Raw genomic sequence first — 24581 nt, 5'->3', positions numbered from 1 at the left:
TCTGGAGCAGCGTGAGTGCGTGTGTGAGGAGAGGGACTTCCCAGAAGTCACTGCTCCTGCACTGAGGCCAAGAAGCACCCCCTTCCCGTATCTGTAGCACACGTTGGGCTTTATTTTCCTCCTGCCTACAGAGAAACTGCTTCACTTCTGGTTGCTTCTCTGATCCAAAGCCCGGGAGCCACAGGTCAACAGCAAGCCCTCTGCTTAGGAATCAAGAGAAATGCTCAATGGGCAAACCAAACACATCCACGACAGGAGGAGGGCGTTGCCTACCGTCCGCCTGGGATCTACCCTGTGAGCTTGGGGGCCGGCTCTTCTGCCCTAGCTGTGAGTATTTTCTCATTGGCCCAAGTCATAAATGGTTCCTCTATATTCTCTCATTAAGGATGAATTTGAAGAGATTAGACATGGAAAAAAAAGAACCGAGCGGAAGGTAAAGGTTTTCATGACTTAATAATGTCAATTTTATCATCCCTTAGCATAACTTCTCTCTGCCAATTTTATCATCACTTACAATAACTTCCATTAGGGTAATAAGGCATTAAGTATATGTTGATTGCAAATAATCTGGTTATACTCACTAATTATATGGAGGCTGATTTTTCCCCTTCTTTAAAATGTAATTCTAAAACATCTCTACTTCCTAAAAAAACAAGACATACCCAAGTCAAGTGACACATACGCTGCAGAGATAGAAAATGCAATTTCTGTGTATTTGGCGAGTTCCTGATTACAAGATGAAAATCAATGGAGAATTTTCCTTTAGAAATAAAGAATGCAAATGGCTCACTCTAGCTGATTTGCTCCCACCTTCTCTCCCTTGGGGTCAAATTAATATGTTTGCTGCTGATAAGGCCTGCCGCGTAGCCAAAGAGATTGTGCTCAAACACTGTCTCAGAGAGAGAGAGAGAGAGAGAGAGAGAGAGCATCTCCCCGGATCACACAGTCTTTATAGACGCCAAGAGCAAATCGCCAGCCTCTGGGTTTCGAGTCTTCCACAGCTGTTTGGTGCTGGTTTAAGTGAGAGCTGCAAAGCTTCGGGTGCATCCTGCTGTCACTTGATTTCACAAAGCCACCCATTCTCACCCCAGCATTCAAGTGACTGCCATCACTCAGCGGGAACAGCGACACCGCCACCACAGGTAGCAAGGTGCCACCTGACCCCTGGCTTAAATGCACTGGATTCAAATGATTTGTTTCCAATTGGATAAAACATCCCGTGGCTGTTTGCAAGTTTGTAAGACGATAAGTGCTCTGTGTTATCCAAGCGAGAGCTGGATTTTCAGAGATGGCCTCTCTGGTATTTCTGGAACTGGAAATGGTTTCCTTTCAGCCACAGGCATTTTCTAATCTATTTTTCAGTAGTATGTTCAGATCTTTTTGGCTTAGAAGGAATAAAAAAGCCCTCAGAGTTCAATTTTAAAAAATTATAATGATAGTCTGGGCTGTGTTGTGTTTTCAACTACAGTAGGCTACCCACGGCTTTGCTTCTTGTGGTTTCTGTCCCCTAGTGTCAACTGTGGTCCAAAACATTCAATGGAAAATTCCAGAAATAAACAAATTCGTAAGTTTTAAGCTGTGCGTTCTTTGGAGTAGTGTGAAGAAATGTGGCACGACCCCACTGCATCCCACTCCATCCTGGCCTGGATGGGCCACCTCTTGGTCTAGCATAGCCATACACTGTTCACTGTGTGCCCATTAGGCTCTTACGGGTTGCCCTGGGTATCGGAACCACAGTTGCAGTAGCACCAGTGCTGGTAGTGAAGTAGCCCTTATTTTATAAATAGGGAAAAACTGGGGCCTGCACTGTGGTGTAGTGGATAAAGCCGCCGCCTGCAGTACCAGCGTCCCATGTGGGCACTGGTTCAAGTCCCGGCTGCTCCACTTCCAATCCAGCTCTCTACTACAGCCTGGGAAAGCAGAAGATGACCCAAGTCCTTGGGCCCCTACACCCATGTGGGAGACCTGGAAGAAGCTCCTGGCTCCTGGCTGCAGATCAGCCCAGCACCAGCCACTGTGGCTAACTGGGGAGGAGTGAACCAGCAAATAGAAGACCTCTCTCTCTCTCTCTCTCTCTCTCTATTTCTCTCTCTTTCTCTCTCTGCCTCTCATTCACTCTCTGTGTAACTCTGATTTTCAAATAAATAAATAAATCTTAAAAATAAATAAATAAATAATAGGGAAAAACTTGATATGTATATGGGGTCAGTAGTATCCAGTTTTAGGCATCCACCCAGGGGTAGGAACATGTCTCCTTCAGGCAAAGTTGGGACTCCTGCATTTAAAAACACTTTTATATTATTTTCTCACTCTCTCTTTAAAAATCCTGAGCATTAGGAGAATATTTGTTACCCTTTTTACTTTTTTTTTTTTAGATTTTATTTTATTTATTTGAAAGGCAGAGTCAGAGAGAGAGAGAGATTTTCCACCTGCTGGTTTACTCTCCAAAGGGCAGCAACACTAGGGCTGAGCCAGGCCAAAGCCAGAAGCTTCATGCAGGTCTCCCAGTAGGTGCAGGAGCCCAAGCACTTGGGCCATCTTCCATTGTTTTCCCAGATGCATTAGCAGGGAGCTGCATCAGAAGTGGAGCAGCCAGGACTCAAACCCACTAAGCCACAAGATTGGCCCCGCCTCTTTATACATTTAAACAAGTATTTGTCCATGTTACAGGTAAAGAATTGAGGCTTAGGAAGGCCACATGACTTGTTCAAGGCAACAGATCAAGTGAATGTCAGGATGAAGATGAGAAGGACCCAAGTGCCCATGCCCAGTGCACAGCTTGTCAACCACAGGACATGAGACGCCTAGGACAGGAAATGCAAACTTCTCTGTTCACTGTTAAGTAAATCATAGCATACCTTGGCTATCATTTCCCCCCCACATGAGGATGTGACTTTTGGTGCTAGCCTGGGCCGGGTTAGGCCCATGTAGGGAGCCTGCCTGTCTCCTTGCCTGGTGTCGTTCAACTTTGCATGAGTATTGTCGGTTGAACCAGAGAGGTGTCCAAGACAGTCAACACAGCCTGCCCTATGGTTGGCAAGTGGGCACACTTGAAGTGGCTGCTGGGGCACTAGCTGTGCTACCCCCACTTCTGAGGGCCTTGAGGGCCCTCTGTTCACCGCCTGTCCCTGCAAGCACCTCTCAATCAGCTCCATTACTCTGGGTTCCTTCCTAAACATACTGACAGATGGGCCTAAGTTCTGTCTTCCTGTAGGTTCCCAAAGACCAAGGAGAGGGGCACAGCTGCTCGTGACACCTGCATCCCACATCTGAGCACCAGTTCAAGTCCTGGCTACTTCACTTATGACCTAGCTTCCTGCTAATGTGCCTGGGAAGGCAGTGCATGGTGGCCAAGTACCTGAGCCCCTGCCGTCCATGCGGGAAACCACAATGGACTCCCTGACTCCTGGCTTCAGCTTGCGATGCCAAAGCAATGGAGGATGGCCCACGTCCTCTGGCTCCTACACCCACGAGGGAGACCTGGATGAAGCTCCTGCTCCGGCTTCAGCCTGCCCCAGCCCTGTTTCTAATTCACCCTAGGTTATAAGCCTGACTTTCTGATTGCCGACGGTGACACCAGGATGTGTTAATTCCCACTGATGATGCTACTACACCTGATCATTTTTATCTGGGGAAGAAAAGTGAAGGAAGTTTAGATCAGGAAGGTCCAGAAACCCCTCAACACAAGAGTGTGTTTTTATTCTAGTCTCTCCCATCTGGACAGACGCCTCACAACGGGAACCGCCCACCATAAATTCCCAGACCATGCCAGAGCCCAGGGAAGCAAGTTTTGTGTCCCCAGCCTGAATTCTCAGCACTCTGCATTCACATTCTGCTCTTGACACTGTAAGGTGCATGTTTAAACCACAAAAAATGATCGCTTGGCTTCCCTAAGTGTGAAATCACCACGGCTTCCCCCCACCACATGATTTCTCATTGAGAGCTGAAAGGTCATGACAATGACCCCATCGTCACTGCGTCCGATTTACTGAACAACCTTTGCAAGGTGCCATGGTGGAGGACGATCCCAACACACAGCCCGGCCCTCAGTCTCAGTGCTGACAGTCCTTAGATGAATGACAACACACTTCTAATTATCCCAAATTCTGCTACAATTAAGCCCAAATGCTCAATTTTCCACGTGTTTCCTCTTAATTAAAAATGAAATGAAAGAGGAAAAGAAACCATCAAAATTATATAAATAAAAGCAGATGGGATGCAGTATTGGATGTTCTCTTGGATACTAACATTCCCTGTAACAGAATTCATTGGCTAATTTGGTTGATAAAAGCAATGTTAAAATTAAAGAAGAATGAACATACACGGGTAAATATTTGCAGCCTCCTTCGTGTGCTACCACGATAAAGGTAATTTGGCTTAAAAGCAGTCATCATCTCTCTTCATAACTGATAAAGCATTACTAATTGTGTGTGTTAATATCACACAATATGGGATTGAATAAAGATTTTATCTTAATAACATCTCCATTAAATTAAGGACAATGTTGTAAGACAGGAAAGATAAGTCTGTTTATTCCGAACTAAACCATCAAATGAACAACTGTGGGGGATGACTTGGAAACTAACACGTTCCATGCTATTCTAACTGGTGACATTACATTTGTAGTCGGTGTTGTAAGCAATGCTTCATTTGTGAGATGATCTAGCTAATGTTTCATTGAGAAAAGTGATATTTGAATTTCGATGCAAACAATACTGCTCCTTCCCTTTCTGTATCTGACGGGATTTTTTTTTTATAAACATGATGCAGGGTAGGAAATAATCTGACTCTATTGCGATAAAATAACTGCCCTTTGTTACTGTCCTTGGGTCTCTGTTAGCCAGACACCAGATCACAGGCAGCCAGGGATAGCCCAGGAGGGACCTGGTCCTCTGCTCGTGAGAGTGAATAATAACGGCTTAACTGTGGCAAAGACGGTGCCAGGGCTGTCCACCAGACCCCAGCCATCTATGGGTGTGGTTGTCCTTTGCAGGGCTGCCCTCCTGCTGCTGTGCTCTCTCCGCTGTGCCCTCGCCAGGCGGGTAGGGCAGGATTCACTCTGGAGCACCAGCCAGTAGGAGGCCCCAGGCTGGAGAATGCAAAGCCCAGCTCTGATGGAGAAGGGGAGATTGCGATCCGAGGCCCAGCTCCCTTGCCCACGTGGGCCTGGGCAGTTTCGCTCTGATTAACACATCATTGCCGTGGCACCATCTGCCCTGGAGGACCAGGAGACATTTGGAATCTGAGTTATGCATTGCCATGTGGACAGGCTCCCACGTCATCGCCCTGTCTTTGGGAGAAAACATGCCCAGGGCACCACACACACGCAAGGGCCTCGGAAGACAGGGCTCTCTGCTGTGGACTTTGGCATTCGCATCAGGTGCACGTGTCTGATAAGAGGCAGCAGTAAGTGTGAACAGCCAGCGTCGATAGCAAGTACTGGCTGAGAATGAAAGCAGTTCAGGAATGACGATAAACCTCCCCCAAAATATGCTGCTCCAAAAGTCAGCCTGCAGGAGCGGATGCCAGCCCTATTTTTATACCAACCCGACTGAATTCTTAATGCCCGACCTAAAAGAAAATCGCGGCTTAACATAAAGCGAGAGATGTAATAAATAATGAACTGTACTAACAATTTAGCATCCAAAGGAGACAGATGGAAAACTTCTCTCCTGAGATGGCTGCTTCCAGAATTAGACAAAGGGCTCCCGGACATGTTCAGGGTACAGAGTTCAAGCCTCCCTATCAGTGAGGTAGGCATGGTTTTTGGTATAAAAGCAAGAATTTCACGTCTCCCTTCTAGGAAGCAGAGAGATGACAGCATGCATCTGTCTCACCCAGGACACGACAAGCCAAACCCCGGAGCTCAGGCTCTTCCAGCGTGTCCAATTCCATCTAGCCAGGGAAGGGCTGCAGGCGCTGTCTCCTGCAGAAGTGCTACGATGCCATCATCTGTCCAGGGAAAGAAAGGAAAGCTCTTCCACGTGCTGAAAAGCTATCAGAAAACAGGAGCATGGAGAAGAAAGGAATTGTTTCCATGAGCAAAGCAGGATCTGCCATTGGCTCACAATGGGCTAAAAGGCGAACACCTGCACCTCAGGGCCAAACCCCCTGCCCTGCCCAGCTCCAGGTCCTGGGCCCAGGGCTACAGCTGGGGTGGCCTGGTGCCGATCCAAGAGCAACGTGTGAGTGGCTGTGCCGCCCTGCCCAGCTCTGCTCTGTACCACGTAGCATGGCACAACCACCTCGTTCTCTTTCTAGGAAAGAGGCCCATTCACAGATGAACACAGAAAGGCACAGAGAATCTTGGAAAGCCTCATATCCCATAAAATCCTAACCCCTCTGGCTGCCTGGAGTCCCCTCTTGGACTAACCACCTCCTCTGCTTAGGTTATCGGATGGTGGTTTGTTTTGAGAGAAAGCTCTGTGCCCCTGTACTTTTCCCCACAGTCAGGAGACTCCATATCTGGGCTCCAGCCCCCATGCCTGGATACCATCCACAAGGGGATTCTTTTTTTTTTTTTTTTTTTTTTTGACAGGCAGAGTGGACAGTGAGAGAGAGAGACAGAGAGAAAGGTCTTCCTTTTGCCGTTGGTTCACCCTCCAATGGCCACCGCGGCCGGCGTGCTGCAGCTGGCGCACCGCGCCTATCTGAAGGCAGGAGCCAGGTACTTATCCTGGTCTCCCATGGGGTGCAGGGCCCAAGCACTTGGGCCATCCTCCACTGCACTCCCTGGCCACAGCAGAGAGCTGACCTGGAAGAGGGGCAACCGGGACAGAATCCGGCGCCCCGACCGGGACTAGAACCCGGTGTGCCAGCGCCACAAGGCGGAGGATTAGCCTAGTGAGCTGCAGCGCCGGCCCACAAGGGGATTCTGCTTTAGACTTTGGCTTCCTACCTGTTTCAAGTGACCTCTGCTGGCGTCATCATCACCGTGTTAACGTGGCTTCACGTGATAATGGCTTAGAGATTCCTTCAAGAGCAAAATTGGCATCACATACTGAGGAGGGTTTGGGGGCCACGCTGAGCACACCTGCCAGTTGGCTTTCCCCAGGGGGACCTGAGCTAATAGGTGGCTGAAATGTCACTACAGTTACAGGCTGCCACATCAAGAAGCCCAAATCCTCCAAACCCCAGCAGACTCTCACAGGAAGCACCCGTTTTAACATGACAAATGCATGTCGCCTTCTCTGGGGAACATTGCCAACAATGATGGGATCCCGTTCCACCCAAACGCCCCAGATGAAGTTTTCAGCCCCAACCCTTGAACATACGTGAATGGCAGCACAGACAGTGAAGGGCAAACTCAAGTTCAAAATGTCAAAAAAAAATAGGAGTTGCAGAATCAGATGAACTGACCTGTAAATGGCAAGAACGGTTAGGAAATGATCAAATTAAGGGCATCTTTTTTTCTCCTCCTCTAAAACCAAGAGGAACAACGACACACACAAGATGTTAGCAATCTGAATTGTGGGTGTGTCAGTGATTCAAGTCAGGCTGGGGAAGAGCGCGGATGGGGAGACACCCCACGGCAGGAGCTCTCATTCCCCTCTGTCTTCTCACCACCCACGTGATGGAATACCCACAAGTCAGAGAATGTGTTGGTACTCGGGACGGTAACCGGTCACGTGGCTGACAGAGAGCTTTTCTTTTCAAAAATACCTTGTTGCTTAAGATTTCAAACTCAGAAAATTTAGAGGGTGTGGGGAGCAACTCGGACTAGACTAAGTTACTGGAATTAAGACTTATTCTATGCATCTGCTCTCCCACAATATGGCGCTGAGAAGGGAGTAAACAACTTCTACGCAGCTGCCTCTCGCCAACTTGAGTGATGACCTGCAGGAGCTGATCCTGCTCCTGATTGGAGGAGAGCAGCGTACTCGGCGTGTGGGTAGCAGAGTTGGGATTGGTGGAAGAGGACTATAAAGGAGGAGAGAGACAACATGCACCAGGAACATCTAAGGGGAACATCCGGATAACACCTGAGCAGCCCCTGAGAGAGCCGGCCGGCGGTGTGCCGCTCCCCTGCGGAAGTGGGGAATGTGGCCAGGGGGAACCGCCCTTCCACGGAGGTGGAAGGGACAGTAGCCAACCCGGGAAGAACCAGCAGCAAACCCGGGGAGGGCCGAGCAGACAAAAGAACAGCGCAGGGTCCTGCGTCGTTCCTCCACGAAGAGGGGGAGCAATAAGAGGGATGAATCAATCCTATTTGTCCTTTTTCTGGAGTCACAAAATGACCCTATTTTCCTACACAGGCTTTAGAAGCACTCTTCAAAAAGTTAATGGAAATGCCTATTATGAGAAAACCATTTTTCCATGAACTTTTGGAAGGGCTCTCCCATCTCTCTCTAGAAAACACATTATAGTTTATTTTTGCTGAGGTTTCTCAGGGTAGGTTGTAGGTATGATGCCCCCTGGATAAGATTCGTTCAGAAGACATTTACACTCATTTCCTGTTACTGTATAACATACTGCCACAAAGCCAGCAGCTCAAAGCAATGCCTATTTACTATCCCATAGTTCCCAAGGGTCGGGAGTCTGGCCACGGCTCTGCTGAATTCTCTGCATAGGGCTGCATGAGGCTTTCCTCAAGGCGTCGGCCAGGCATGGTCTCCTCTAAGGCTGGACTGGCGAACAATCTGCCTTTCTGGGCTGCCTGCAGTCCCTGACGGCTGTGGGACTGAGGGCTTTGGTTTCCTGTGGGCTATCTGCTAGAGGCTCCCTTCACTTCCTGGGGTCACCCTCAGTCCCTCCCAGCACCGGCAGTTTGCAACATAGCGGCTTGCCTCTTCAAAGCCAGCAAGAGAATGAGAGACTTCAGCTACATGGGGCCTAAATCTTGTAAAAGACGCTCCTGCCACAATGTACATGCGACCACTGGCCTTGGGTCATTTTTGCCATATTGTGTTGGGTACCAGAAAGTCCTAGGTGCTGCCTACCTGCAAGGAAAGAGCCTTATACAAAGCAAGAACAGCAGGAGGTGGGGATGGCTGGGAACTCCTTAGGAGTCACCCACATAAAATGACCAAGCCCAGGCGGTAATACGGATGCTGTCCTCAGTACTTCAGTACTTGATGTCAGCTTGTCCCAGCTTAGTTTGTATTAACTCTAAATTGTTTGGGGAAGGCAGGTGGTGTCTACCAGGTTTCTCATCTGTTAAATCTCCCCATTTTCCCATTGTAATTTTGAAGTCACAGCCTGTTCTTCAAAAGGATGATTCTCTGCCTGTATCAACTATTACCATGATGGTTGCAAAATGGTGATTTTTGAACCCCTCATTCTTTTTTTTTTAGCTTCAGCATTGCAAGCTGGTATTCTGCCGTGACACAGCTTTCCTTCCTCCCAGGTGTCTGTGGGCTTTCATTGTTTGCTGGGCGGTCAGGCTGAGCTGCAAGCTGGATGCAACGTGAGCCCGGCCAGTGTTCAAAGGGCCCCCACGGGAAGAAACCAGCACAGGATTCAAGGTCCCTGGGAAGAGTCACCATGCAGATGGGGCTCCCGTGGTGCAGTGTCACTTAGAGCAAGAGACAGAGGGTGTGCACACAAGGCCTAGCTGCTGCTGCTGCTTCTTCTTCTTCTTCTTCTTCTTCTTCTTCTTCTTCTTCTTTTTGACAGGCAGAGTGGACAGTGAGAGAGAGAGAGAGAGAAAGGTCTTCCTTTTGCCGTTGGTTCACCCTCCAATGGCCGGCGTGGCCAGCGCGCTGCGGCCGGCGCACCGCGCTGATCAGATGGCAGGAGCCAGGTGCTTTTCCTGGTCTCCCATGGGGTGCAGGGCCCAAGCACTTGGGCCATCCTCCACTGCCTTCCGGGGCCACAGCAGAGAGCTGGCCTGGAAGAGGGACAACGGGGACAGAATCCGGCGCCCCGACTGGGACTAGAACCCCGTGTGCCGGCGCCGCAAGGTGGAGGATTAGCCTAGTGAGCCGCGGTGCGGGCCACAAGGCCAAGCTTCTCACCTTGCACTGATCCCCACGGCCAGCCAACCTAGTCATGGGACTTGGGCAGGGTGACTGCGTCATGCACCTCACTTTGTGCTGCAGGGCAGTGACCTGCACCCTAACTGCTCTCCCAGGGGGTCTGAAATACAGGAGGCTGGGAGTGCACCTGTGAGCCCCTGACACCCGCACTTAGGCAGAGCAGAGGAGTATGCATGAGTCTGAAACAGCGCGGGCCATCATCTTAGAGGAGATAAGCCCAAACAGGGCATGAGGGCTCTTTATCTCCCAATAAAGAAATGTTCCGGGCCCAGGGCCCATTCTGCAGTAAATATGATGGACAGACCACAAACCACTGCCTTTCCCAATAGTCTGTGTGGACTTACACGGGTAGGGACCCATGGACTGTTATTATTTTAATGGGTTGAGATACATGCTATCGCTATCATCATTTATTCTGATGCTCAGATTGTCCCAGATTTGGTCAATGGAAACCTTTTCAAGCTGGCTTCTGCCTCCTGAGCCCTTTTTAACATATTCCCCTCATTGTTTGAAAGCTTCCTTAAAATTGTGGCACTATACAGTCATCCAGGTCCATCTTGACCTTCCTGCCCGGTCCTGGGATCAGACATTTCTCCAAAGAGCCTTGGTTCCTTGCACTGCAGAATGGCATTTCAAGACAGAGATCAGTGTGGACGAGAGGGTTTCAAACAAAGACATGGGCAACTGGGGCAGGTGTTTGGCCTAGCAGGTAAGATGCTAACTACGATACCCACATCCCACATCCGAGGGCCTGGGTTCAATTTCCAGTTCTGGCTCCTGACTCCAGCTTCTTACCAATGCAAAACCTTGGGAAGCAGCAGGGTTTTGCCACCCCCATGGGAGACCTGGTTTCAGTTCCTTTATCCCTATTTTGACCTGGCCTAGCCCAGGCCATCATGGGCACTTGGGGAGTGAACCCGCAGTTGGCAGCACTCCATCTATCTCTATCTACCTGTCTCTTTCTCTCTCTCAAATGAACTAATTAATTAACTAAAAAAAGAAAACATAGACATGGGTAATAGATGGGAGAGGCCACTGCAGTGGTGATGGTGGGCACCTTGGATATGAGTGGGGCTGTAGGTACCTGAGAGGTTAAGAGTTAAAGTGTGGACAACATTTTTCTTAAATGCCCTGATCTGTTTAGAGTTACACTAAATCTCTCATACTTCACTGTGAGTATCTGGTTGATCGATTAGTCCATTCACTCACTATACTGCTCAATAATGGAGCCAAAGTTAGTTTATTGATACATTTTCATGGACTATTGCAATAGTACAATAAAGTGTGTGAGCTGCTAGAGGTCACCCAGCCCACTCCTGCACTTCACTAATGAGAGTTCTTGGACCTCAGTGAGGGAAATGCCATCTCCAGGTCACACACTTGGCAAACGGCAGAGCCAGGTCTGGATGCGGGTGCCAGCCCTGCTGGCTTGCGCCTGCTGCATCTCTCATCAGTTCAACTTGGTACAAGGTGCCAAAAAGAATCCATTCGTTTTCACAGAAAAAAAATCTAAGGCCTCCCTGTGATGCACCCAGTGTGGCACAGTGATAGCAAGCAGCATTACTCCTCACTCATTCAAAAATAAATGACATTTTCTTTCTTTTTTTTTTTTTTTTTTGACAGGCAAAGTGGACAGTGAGAGAGAGAGACAAGAGAGAAAGGTCTTCCTTTTGCCGTTGGTTCACCCTCCAATGGCCACCGCGGCGAGCGCACTGCGGCCGGCGCACCGCGCTGATCCGATGGCAGGAGCCAGGAGCCAGGTGCTTTTCCTGGTCTCCCATGGGGTGCAGGGCCCAAGCACCTGGGCCATCCTCCACTGCACTCCCTAGCCACAGCAGAGGGCTGGCCTGGAAGAGGGGCAACCGGGACAGAATCCGGCGCCCCAACCGGGACTAGAACCTGGTGTGCCGGCGCCGCAAGGTGGAGGATTAGCCTAGTGAGCCGCGGCGCCGGCCATAAATGACATTTTCTAAAAAGCCAGTTGTGAGTGTTGCTGTGCATCACTGAGGCCTCCATCTATGCCCGATCTCTTGTATACGCCCTCTCTAGTTACCATAACCAACTTTTACAGAAAAATCTGGGACCAAAGAGGTAAGCAGTCTGGTCTAAAGGCTGACCACGGTGTGGAAGCGAGGGAGCTGGCAGCTGCACCCTGATCCAGGGACTCCGAGCAGGGACCTCCTCCAGGCAAGGATGCAAAGGGCGTGAACAAGCTGAAAGGCTGAGTTGAGGGACCAGGCACTCATTCACCTGCTGCCCAGCACCTGGATTGGCCCAGATCTCCCCGCAATCCCTCCCCCTGCTCCCTCCCCATGCACCAGCCCTCAGGGAAGGCTCTTCAGGCAGAGCCTGGGCTCCCCACTGCCCACAGGTTTCCTGCCTTCCTAAAAGGATTCAGTTACAGCCCTTGAGGTTTTAAATCCCAGAACATTTACCAGCAGGGCCAGCCCATAAAAGTGCTTAGCTTGGCTGGAGGCAGACATGAGCCACCTTGAGTTTTCCCCTTGCGTTCGGAATTTGCCCGGGAGCACCTTCTAAGGTGTCCAGATGCCCGGATGTGAGCCTTGAGCTATGGGCGGCTCCTCCTGGTGTCTTCCCTGGGAGACACTTACAGGGCTGCACCTAGGGACGGAAACAGGAAGTACTTCTCCTAAAGACTTGGGATGTTTGGTTTCTACTGAGGGACCAACATTCAAATAAGAGCGTTTTAGTGACCCCAAATAGAACTGACACTGGGCGTTTCCAGCAACAATTAAGAGGTTACAGAATTTGGGGCTGGTGCTGTGGTGTAGTGGGCTAAGCCTCCACCTGCAGTGCTGGCATCCATATAGGTGCTGGTTCATGTCCTGGCTGCTCCTCTTCCAATGCAGCTCTCTGCTATGGCCTGGGAAAGAGTAGAAGATGGCCCAAGTGCTTGGGACCCTGCACCCACATGGGAGACCCGGAAGAAGCTCCTGGCTCCTGGCTTTGGATTGGCTCAGCTCTGCCCATTGCAGCCACTTGGGGAGTGAACCAGTGGATGGAAAACCTTTCTCTCTGTCTCTCCCTCTCTCTGTAACTCCACCTCTTAAATAAATAAATAAAATATTTTAAAGAATGAAGCTACAGAATTAGACATGGTTTCAATACCTTTTCTACCCCTTAGCAGCCATAGGACCTTGGGAATGTTATATAACTTGATATGGGCCTAAATATTTGCCACACCCTCCAGGGACTGGTCTGTCCTGGAGCTAATTATATCAGTCAACTTGACACTGCTGTAACAAAATTCCTGAGGCAGGCTGCTTATGCAGAAAAGAGGGTAACTTAGAGCCCGGTGTCATAGGTTCAGGGTGGGGGGGCATGGTGTCGGCTACAGCTCAGCTCTGGTGGGACCCTCTCAGCTGCATCTCTTCACAGCAGATGGCAACGGCAGAAGCCAATGATCACATCTTGGTTCAGGAAGCCAGAGGGCTGGATGGGGCCAGGCTCAAGGTTCATAACACCCTCTCAGGAGAACCACCAAAGATTGCAAGAAATGACCTTACTCCCTTCCAAGGCCACACCTGCTACTGGCCAGCAGACATCCCCTAGGCCAGTTCTCACATGTCCTGCACCAGCTCTCAACATCGCCACTGAGGACCAAGCTTTCTGGGAGATAAACCGCATCCAAATCATAGCACTGAAGACTTTGGGGTTTGGAATTTTGTATCCTTAATCTGAAAGGATTAATCTGATATAGGCTGAAGAGAATGAGTATCACGTACTGTTACATAAAAATAGCTTAATATGATGAGTATACAACGAGTAATACCCTATTAATATTCTATAAGGTTTCGTTTGCTGTTTTGTATCATTGGTTTGAGAAGTCTTTCCAAATGATATATCCTCCAAAGACTCAGATTCATGTTTTCCCATTTCTGTGGGCAATTTACCTGTTTAAAGTTTCCATTGCAAGGGCTGGCACTGTGGCGTAGCAGGTAAAGCCACGACCTGCAACCCAGCACCCCATATGAGTGCCTGTTTGTGTCCTGGCTGCTCCACTTCCAATCCAGCTCCCTAACAGCCTGGGAAACTAGTGGAAGACAGTGCAAGTGCTTAGGCCCCAGCTACCCACATGGGAGACCTGGAAGAAGCTCCTGGCTCCTGGCTTCGCTCTGGCCCAGCCCTGGTCATTGCAGCCTTCTGGGAAGTGAACCAGCAGATGGGAGACCTCTCTTCTCTTTGTCTCTCCCTCTCTATATAACTCTTTCTAATAAATAAATATTTTTAAAAAAGTCTCCACTGTTGTTTCTCCCTCAGGAAGAAGGGTCATGGTGGAATTGCTAGCTCTGCTGACCAGGGAGCCCAAAGTGGAGGCCAGAGTTCTCTGGGAGATGGCCTTGTCATACTGATACAGGTGGTGTTAGCAAGAGGAGCTGAGGTTTGACAGCCCCAGCTGACCCACAGTGACAGCTGTGGCCCAGCCCCTGCATGAAAGCCCAGCCCACGTGACAGCCCTACCTGCACTACCTAAACCGCCTTTCTGTTCCATGCATCACCTGAACCTTTGGGTGCACCATCAAGCAAGGCCCTCCCCCACCCTGCCGATTCTGCGTAGAGGAAACCCCAGGTTCCACAATGCTGTAAATTTAGAACCAGTATCAGGTGGAAATATCCAGTACAGCTGTAAGATGTGTCCTCACAATGACATTAGGTCATTATAATGTCATTACAATGAAATTACCATGGGGGAACTTCCACTCCCATCATGCACCAGACATGGTGACACTTTGGTATTTCCAAAGAAATGGGTAGTACTCGAGCTTTGTCTAAAACCCACCCCCTTCTGAATATTCAATTAAGCCCCACCGCAGTCACTACCCACTATGTCTCCTGACAGTATAAAGGACAGCTCAAACCTCATTGAGGGTTTTTTTTTTGTATGTCTTATATTTTTCTTTTGGTTCTCTCTTTCTCACACACTTAGGTTTTTTTTTTAAAGATTTTTTTTTCTTTTATTTGAAAGACACAGTTACAGACAGAGACAGAGGGATCTTCCATCCACTGGTTCACTCCCCAGATGGCCACAATAGCCAGGGCTGGGTCAGGCTGAAGCCAGGAGCTTCTTCCATGTCTTGCACATGGGTGGCAGGGGCAGAGCCCAAGCATTTGGTCCATCCTTTGTGTCTATCCCAAGCGCATTATCAGGGAGCTGATGGATCAGACGTGGAGTAGCCGGGACTTGAACCTGTGCCCACATTGGACGCCTGTGTTGCAGGTGGCACGGCTTTACCCACTACACCACAATGATGGCCCTGCCTCACTTAGTTCTTGAGTGTGTACCATCTCTTTGCCTTTCAATAAATCCTGCTTGATGCATACCTTGGATTCTGTTGTGTGTTCGGGGAAGAACCTAGAATAAGTCCAGCTGGGCCCCACCACTCACAACATAAGAGGTGCGCCAGCCAGGAGCTTGGAGCAGACATTGACTGGTGAGTTTTGCCTGACACTCGCTTCCCTTTCTCTTCTGTTCTGGCCCACTACAGACTGACACCCACCACCGTTACCTAACCACATCTGGCCCCTCCCGTGGCTGTTGGCAGTGGGAAGGTCGAGAGCCAACACTGTGCACACAGGACACTTTGGGTCCTCTGCGAAGGTCTTCAAGAGGACTGGCTCCCAAGCCATGCAATACCTGGATAGTCTTCTTTCTACCCAGCACGATCTGGCTAGGGACCTGCCGCCTTGTCTAACTTCTCTTTTGCCTACACCCACACATACACCTCTTGTGGTTTTGCTTTTTGGGGATGAATGCCCCATTATATATATTTTGTCATAGCCAATGAGATGCTTGGTCCCCAAGCTTACGTATGGCAAACAGATCGCCATCCTTCGAGCCGGGAGCACCCTTACTGTCTCTTCCTGGCTTTACCACCAAACAACTCTGACCCCTCCCATTTACTTTGGGGTTCTGCCTTCTTCACCACTGTTACAGTGTCGCCACCCTCTATGGGAAGCACAGAACAAGGGTCTTGAGGGAGTCCTGGGATACAACCGATGGGATTACTAAGGAATATTCCATTCAGAAGTTCCTCCATGTTCTTCGACACAAGGAGCCTCTACCCTCCCTTCAAATGATAACTTGTAGGCTTATTTTAACAGCCATATAAATGTGTTATTGGCTGGACCTGAAGCACCAAGCAGATGACTGCCTTGTTGAAACATTACCACTAAGGCGGAAAATTTCCCGTGACCAACTCTCGCTAAAGGTCTAGGGCCCAAGGATGCCTACGTACGACGGAGCCCGAGGTTCGAGACAAACACGTGGGCATGGCAGGGGGTTCTTAGGGAGCTCTGCCTTCCTTTTCTCCCCCTAGGTCACAAAGAGGCTGTTTCACCTGTGGGTAACTCTCCATCCGTTTCCATGGACTCACCCCTAGGTTGCCTACTGAGACATGGAGAAACTCTTGGACCACATCCAATCCCCATCCACATCTTGTTATAAGCAAGAAACAGCTTATTTCCTTTTGCAACACTTTGTTGCCACAACAAAAGTGTGAGCCTGGAGAGACCTAGCCACCAAACGAGACTCTCTGCTTTAGTGCCTATCTTCCAACTTGACCTTTTCTCTAAGAGGCTGCAGAAATGATCAGAAATTCCTGCACCCAGACCTTCCTGGAACTCTTTCCAGGCCCGGTCCTCAGGAGGAACTGCAGGCTGTCTCACACCCTTGTCCTCCAAGAGACAGGGCACAGGGAGGGGATTTGGCGGTCCTCTACCACCCAGGGCTCGGCCACCCTGAGCTCAGCACGGCCCAGTGCCAGAACCTCTCTCCCTCAGGCCTCGATTCTCCTCTGCCTCCTACTGGCCAACAGCCTCCCCACTACAATTCACCCTTTACCACAGCATCCCCCAACTGGAGTCACTCACAATGGGGTTTGCTACCAGTCAGATGCAAGTCAGCATTGGCCCGAGGAAGATGACAAACGGAGATGCAGGGACCATTAGAGTACACGCTCCCTTTTCTACAACTGACTTAGGACAACATGAACAAAAGCTAGTGAGGTTTTCAGAAGATCCTCCTAAATTTACTGAAACCTTTCAAGTCCTAACTCTGGTCTTTAACCCAACCTATGGTGACCTACACATTGTCTTGTGCACTTTTGCACCCCAGAGAAGAAACATCATATTTGGGACAAGGCCCAGGCTCTCGCTGACTCCCTGGCAGTTAAACTGTCCAACCAGCACCCTGCAAGAGCTATGGCAGTCCCACTAATAACCCCCAACTGGAATTATCAAAGAACCACCTGACTCTACCCATCTGGGGACAGAGGTCTTGATGCAGATAGTCTCACATCCTTAGAGAGAAAGGGCCACAAATTGTGTTAAGGGAGGTCACCCCAACTTGTACTCTCTGTCTACAAAATAACCCAGGTGGCCACAGCCAATCCCTCCCCCACTAACTCTGTACAAAGGAACTTCCTCTATGATTGGCAGATAGACTTCACTCACATGGCCCTAGCAAATAGGCCCAGATATATGCTAGTCTTCACAGTATCTTCATGGGGTGGACAGAGGACTTTCCAACCTGGACAGAAAACGCACAAGCAGTATCCAAATTCCTGCTAACAGAAATAATCCCACATTCAGAGGCTCCCAAGCTCTCTCTAAAGCGATAATTGGCCCCTCCTTTGTCTCTAAAGTAACTGAGCAGATAACCAGTGCTTTCCAAATCTTCTACCATCTCCCTGCCTCTTAGAGACTCCAATCTTCAGGTGAGATAGAAAGGGTTAACCATAATTTTAAAATGACTCTGACTGGCCGGCGCTGTGGCTCAATAGGCTAATCCTCTGCCTTCGGCGCCGGCACCCCGGTTTCTAGTCCCGGTCGGGGCGCCGGATTCTGTCCCGGTCACTCCTCTTCCAGTCCAGCTCTCTGCTGTGGCCCGGGGAGTGCAGTGGAAGATGGCCCAAGTGCTTGGGCCCTGCACCCCATGGGAGACCAGGAGAAGCACCTGGCTCCTGGCTTTGGATCAGCGTGGTGCACCGGCTGCAGCGCGCTGGCCACAGCGGCCATTGGAGGGTGAACCAACAGTAAAGGAAGACTTTTCTCTCTCTCTCTTTCTCACTGTCCACTCCGCCTGTCAAAAAAAAAAAAAAAAAAAAAAAAAAGACTCTGACCAAGCGTTGCCAATAGTCCACAGAATCATGGCTCAAGCTATTGCCTACTGTTCTTCTTAGCATGAAGACAGCACCCAAGGTCACCTCACAGCTTAACGATGGGCAGATGTTATTTATGTGAGATTCTTTCTCACCTCGGACATCCTCTTTGATTCAGGCACCCAAGATCAGATAAAGCACAATATCATTATAGGCACTGAAAGAACACGGCATCAAGATCCTCCTGGCATCAGAGTCCAAGAGTCATGACCAATCGATCTCCCCAGGACATGTAGTCTCGTTAAAAACATGAAGACAGGGATCCCACTCCATCAGTTACAGTCTAAAGAGAAGGGCCCCTAGCAGGTGCTCCCTGGCTCTCCTACTGCTATTAAGTTACAGGGAATCTCTGGCTGGGTACATCTGTCAAGAATTGAATTCAACCCCTTGAGTCTTCCCATGTATACCCAGAGGATAATCCTGACTACTTTTGCGAGCCAACTGAGGATGCCAAGTTTTTCTTCAAAAAGCGAAAACGTAAGTAGAATTTCTGCTTTACCATAAACTGTTCCTTAGAGAGAGAGACAGACAGATAGACAGACATTAAAGCTATCGCACCTTTGGCTGAAATGCTTTCCCTACTCCTCCTGTCTCAGGAATCTGCTATTGGCAGGAAAAGCCCCTGGTAAGCTTTTCCATCATAATAGGAGGGAATCTTACTACATCTCATGAAACTGCTTTGAGGAACCTGTCTGTTGCCCTGGGGAACTCAACCGGGATCCCTGCCAGACTCTACAGCAAGATCAAAGCTCTAGGGATTCCATAGCTAAAGTGGTCATGGACATCAACTATCCCTAGAATACTGACTGGCAGAACAAGGAGGAATGTGTGTAGTGATTAATGAAACCTGCTACGTTAACAACAGTGTGCAAAAAGACATATACACAAGCCAAGTGATTTTATGATTTGGTAGGAGAATCCTGTCGGCTTCCCCCATCTGGGAAGCAGTAAGAAACTCTCTCCCTTCTCTGACATGGTTCCTACCCTTGTTCCTTCTCTGCCCGATTGTACTCTTCCTCTGTCAAATTTGTCTCTTCAGAATCTAACAGTTCCATGTGAAAATGATGGACCTACAGGTATTCCAGCCATTGCTAAAGACTGGTGGCAGGCCTCTAGCTCCTCAAACAGCATCTGTGGATCAGTTAGTATGAGACTGGTGTTCCCTGGTTAGGCAGGGTTGGTGCCCTGACACAGCATGAAGAAGTTAAAGAAGGCAGACCTTCCCCCTTCAACCTCCCATTAAGATTAAGGGATGAAAACCTCTGAGCGGGGAATGCCATAGGCAGGCAGGTAGTGTTGGCAAGAGGAGCTGAAACTTGACAGCCCCAGGAGACACGTGGAGTGGTGAGACCTGTTCTGTTGCATGATGGTTGTGGTGGTATAACCCACTGCAGGGCAGCTCCAGCCAGCCTGAGCAGAAGATCTGGCTGGCTGGTGCAGCAGCTGCAGCTGCCCAGCTCACAACAGCCTGATCTGCACCACCCAAAACCCCTTCCCTCTGCCGCCATGCCCTCCTGCCTCCGTACAGAAACCACAAGTTATGCACTGTTGAGAAATTAGAACCAAGAAATATCCAACAGGGCCATAGGATGTTTCCAAGATCACCTTTAGGTCATCACAATGCCTTCATTATAAAATTACCATGGGGAGCACTCCCGCTTCCCATCACACACCCTGACACCATGATGCTTCTACAATTTCCCAAAAAAGCACATGGAAATTCGTGGTACTCAAGCCCTGGCCCAAACTCCACCCTCTCATGAATATTCAAGTAAGCACCACCCCTAGATACCACTCCCTATGACTCCCAATAGTGCACAAAAGCCTGACTCTTGCTGAAGGGAGTATTCTGTCTTGCTCGCTCACTTGCTCCCCTGCCTGCACTTAGTTCTTGATCGTGCACTACCCCTGTGCTTTTCAAAATATCCTGCTTTTCCATACTTCTTCACGTGTCTACCTTGAATCCTTTCACATGTGGAGGGATAGTGTGGCAGAGCCCCTCTCATAGCAAAGAAAAGAGGAAGTCAAGCTATCAAGGGGAACTGGCTAAGGGTAGATGTGGTAAGGGACTTTCTTGGAAGGGAACAAACAAGAGTGCATGGCTTCATCAGCATCTATGTGCCCATGTCTAACAATTCAAGCAATCCTACAGCTCGGAAGTATCCCATCAGAATGTACGGAAGACATCCGTAAAGGGGAAGTAAAGTTGCTGAAGGGTATATAAGGCATCACCCTGTTATGGTCCGGGCTCCGCCTTTGGATGCCAGTCCGCTGAGCCAGTTCCGGCATGGATAAAAGACGCTTCCTGCTGAAAGCCTTGGTGTCTAGTTCTCCATTCAAGCATCCTGCTACAATAGAACCTGAAATAAGCTCAGCCGGAGCACTGGTTGTCCATAACAATCCACATTCCTGGCTTTGGCTCAAGTCCCTCCCCTCCCCCACCTGTCTGATCTCATGAAACCCTGTAGATGGAAGTGCCTGGACAGAGCTACACGCTGTTCAAATGTGAGGCAGTCCTGTTTTCAGGTTTTGCTCCTGTGGCACAGTGGATCCTCACCTGGCTAATGCTGGCATAAAATGAGTCATTTTGAAAAACACCAAGGCCTTGGCTGGCGCCGCGGCTCACTAGGCTAATCTTCCGCCTTGCGGCGCCGGCACACCGGGTTCTAGTCCCGGTCGGGGCGCCAGATTCTTTCCCGGTTGCCCCTCTTCCAGGCCAGCTCTCTGCTGTGGCCAGGGAGTGCAGTGGAGGATGGCCCAAGTGCTTGGGCCCTGCACCCCATGGGAGACCAGAAGTACCTGCCTCCTGCCTTCAGATCAGCGTGGTACACTGGCCGCAGTGTGCCAGCCATGGTGGCTGATAGATAAGTTGAGACTTGGTTTACCGTGGAGGAAGCCTTCCCGAAATAAAAACAGAAGAAGAAGAAAAAACACTTATCCTGGGAAAGGAATGTGGCCATTAACTGTTTCAGTTTCTATTTGCTAGCACAGAGCAATAGTGTTAACCCTTGCCAGACAGCTCAGTATGTGTGTGGGTGTATTAAGAAAAACTAGTTGATCAGTAACTATGTACCCAGGCTCTGTACTATATCAATTCCTACAGTTGCACTGTAACATTACAATATCGGATCCAATGTATGTGTGTAACCGTATGTGGGGGACCCAGAAACTGAAAAGATACATAAGGAAAGGCCCTTCTTTGTTCAGGGCTGGGTCTATTTGGGTATGAACTCAACTGAGCCTTACGCCCATGGTGTCATCCGTAGCATCAAGACTGCTTCCTGTTAGAGGCCCTGGTGTCTATATGTTCATGAGTCCTGCTACGTTTTTCTGGGGACTCATGCAGGATTGTGATTTTTTCTTTTTCACCTCCCTTTTGGGATGATGTTTTATTTTTCACCTCCCTTGTGGACCAGGACATGGGGTCCCTGGAGAGTCAGGAGAGGAGTGAAGTTGTAGGGGGTGGTCCTCCCCTGATATACTGGGACTCGGACCCTGGAAGCACAAAGGAACCCAGTGAGCACCACCCATCGGAACTGGTAGCAACCTGGGTTCAGGATTTGGCAGACCTGCCCTGAGTGGCTGAAGGGGAGCTGGAGCACCTCCCAGAGCTGCCTGAGGAGACCTGTAAGATGATAGCGCTGTGGCGTGGCAGGTGGGGCCTCCACCTGCAGTGCCGCCATCCCAAATGGGCGCCGGTTCGAGCCCAGGCTGCTCCACTTCTGCTCCAGCTCTCTGCTATGGCCTGGGAAGGCAGTAGGAAGATGGCCCAGGTCCTGGAGCCTCTGTACCCGTGTGTGAGACTAAGAGGAGACTCCTGGCTCCTGGCTTCAGATCAGCGCAGCTCTGGCCATTGCTTCCAGTTGCAGTGTGAACCTGTGAATGAAAGACCTCTCTCTCTCTGCCTCTCCTTCTCTCTCTCTGTAACTCTTTCAAATAAATACATAAATCTTTAAAAAAAAAAAAAAAAGATAGTGTAGAGATGAAACAGCAACTCTAAGGCACTCAGCAGCAGGTTATAGCTGTATTTGATTTAAAAAAAACTCATGCATGAAAATGCCAGGGTAATGGCTCTTGTGCTAATTTGGTTCCTCTGTAACTGGATATTGGGTTTAAAGGGATTTCTCCCTTTTAAACCTAAAAAGTTACTGTCTTTAAAAAAAATTGCAGGGCTGGTGCCTTGGCTCACTTGGTTAATTCTCCACCTGTTGCACCGGCATCCCATATGGGTGCCGGGTTCCAGTGCCGGTTGCTCCTCTTCCAGTCCAGCTCTCTGCTGTGGCCCAGGAGTGCAGTGGAGGATGGCCCAAGTCCTTGGGCACCTACACCCGCATGGGAGACCAGGAGGAAGCACCTGGCTCCTGCCTTCAGATTGGCACAGCGCCGGCCATAGCGGCCATCAGGGGAGTGAACCAACAGAAGGAAGACCTTTCCCTCTGTCTCTCTCTCTCTCACTGCCTAACTCTATCTGTCAAATAAATAAAAAATAAATTAATTTAAAAAATTGCTTTGTAACTTGCTAAACTTGTTTTGCAATGCGGTTTAGCAGATCCAGCAGAAATAAAAATGGGTAATCAGCTCTTATTATAGCCCCTCAGGGTGGATTTTGCAATCTCTGGTTTATGTCACTGATTTCCAGCTATAGTTGTTTCATAAAAGGGGTAAAATTTCCTATAATTGTAATTTTGACCTTAATTCAGATAAAGGTATGATATAATATCTCGATGTCTTAAGTTACCTAGGTGTAATTACTAAGAATAAATTGGATAAATGTAAAAGAGATAAATGTTTCTAAATGTAAACTTAGATACTCTTAGCATCTTAAATTCTAGAAAAAAAACCTATTTGGGTTTGTTAACAAATATGTTTTCATAAATTGTCCATATATGAAAAATAATTCATGACTGCTTAAAAGTAATTAAGGTTAAAACTTGATATGTTCCTCTATTTTAAAATGTTGTCTTAATTTGAAGATTTTTAAAGTATTATTTCAAAATAAATTGAAAATAAGCAGGTGGTAAAAGCTCTCAAGCATAAAAAATGTGTTCTTGGTGAGAAGGGTTATGAAAGAAAGATTTTTTTTTAAGGTAGAAAAAGGATATTGCTTGTAAAAATTTTTTTTGTCCTTCAGGAAAATGGCTACTAGAAAGAAAAGGAGAGGGCAAAACACCTAAAGGTTTAGGTAAGTTGCAAAAGGTGTGAGAAAGTCACAAAAGATTTGAAAGGAATAAACCTTATAAAATTTGTGTGTGAGAAAAGTTTACTTTTAAAATATTGGTTACAGTGTGCCCTCTGTCAATTTTCTTTCTTTCTTTCTTTTTTTTTTTTTTCTTTTTTTGACAGGCAGAGTGGACAGTGAGAGAGAGAGAGACAGAGAGAAAGGTCTTCCTTTGCCATTGGTTCACCCTCCAATGGCCGCCGCGGCCGGCGCACCACGCTGATCCAAAGGCAGGAGCCAGGTGCTTCTCCTGGTCTCCCATGCGGGTGCAGGGCCCAAACACTCGGGCCATCCTCCACTGCACTCCCTGGCCAGAGCAGAGAGCTGGCCTGGAAGAGGGGCAACCGGGACAGAACCTGGCGCCCCGACCGGGACTAGAACCCGCGCTGCCGGCACCGCAGGCAGAGGATTAGCCTAGTGAGCCACGGCGCTGGCCCCTCTGTCAATTTTCTAACCAGCTCCAGTAAGCTCTGGTTCTGACTCTGCTAAATCGTTCCAAGTTATGGGATGACTCCATGTGCTGACTCTTATAGTCAGGGTTTTTATTTCCTATTTTGGTGTCAGACCAAAATCTAGATCTGATATCTATGTATCTACTGAGGTAATCTTTTGTGTTCTATGTCTCCTGTCAAAGTACTGATTGTTTAAAATAGCTACATTTTAAAAGAGTTATGGTCTGCTTCAATATATTCTTATTTTAAAGTATTCGAGTGATCACTTTATAACAATGATTAAATCTGGTCTATATTATATCATGAGGTTAAGGGATCTTGTTGCAGCCAGATATTTTAAGTCTTCTTGACATCCTAGGCAGGTATTCAAAAACTCAAAGTTCCAAATTATTTGGACTTTGATATTTCCATCTGGGCCTCTAGAAATGTCAAAGGATAGATCTCTGACCAGATAAAGACAGCGACTAATTAGGCTATCTCTGTCACCGGAGCAAAGAGCCGTGGAAGCCGTGGGGATCTTGTCTTCATGCAAGAAAGAATCCAGGCGTGAGACAGAGAGGAAAGTAATAAGGTTTTATTGGGGATAGGGCAGCCGTCAGAACAGAAGGGACAGAGAGAGAGAGCACCCAGTCACTCAGACTGGGGGAGAGCAAGGTTACATGGTTGAATGGAGAGAACACACCTGGGCAGGCCAGCTGGGCGGCTCAGCAGAGAGCAGAGGGCTGAGCGTGCGGTCTTTGCTTGCACTCCTGGT

This window comes from Oryctolagus cuniculus, chromosome 2 (assembly GCF_964237555.1).
Source record: "Oryctolagus cuniculus chromosome 2, mOryCun1.1, whole genome shotgun sequence".
NCBI classification, from domain to species: Eukaryota; Metazoa; Chordata; class Mammalia; order Lagomorpha; family Leporidae; genus Oryctolagus; species Oryctolagus cuniculus.
The sequence above is the reverse complement of the archived record's forward strand: the minus strand, read 5'-3'. Positions refer to the sequence as shown.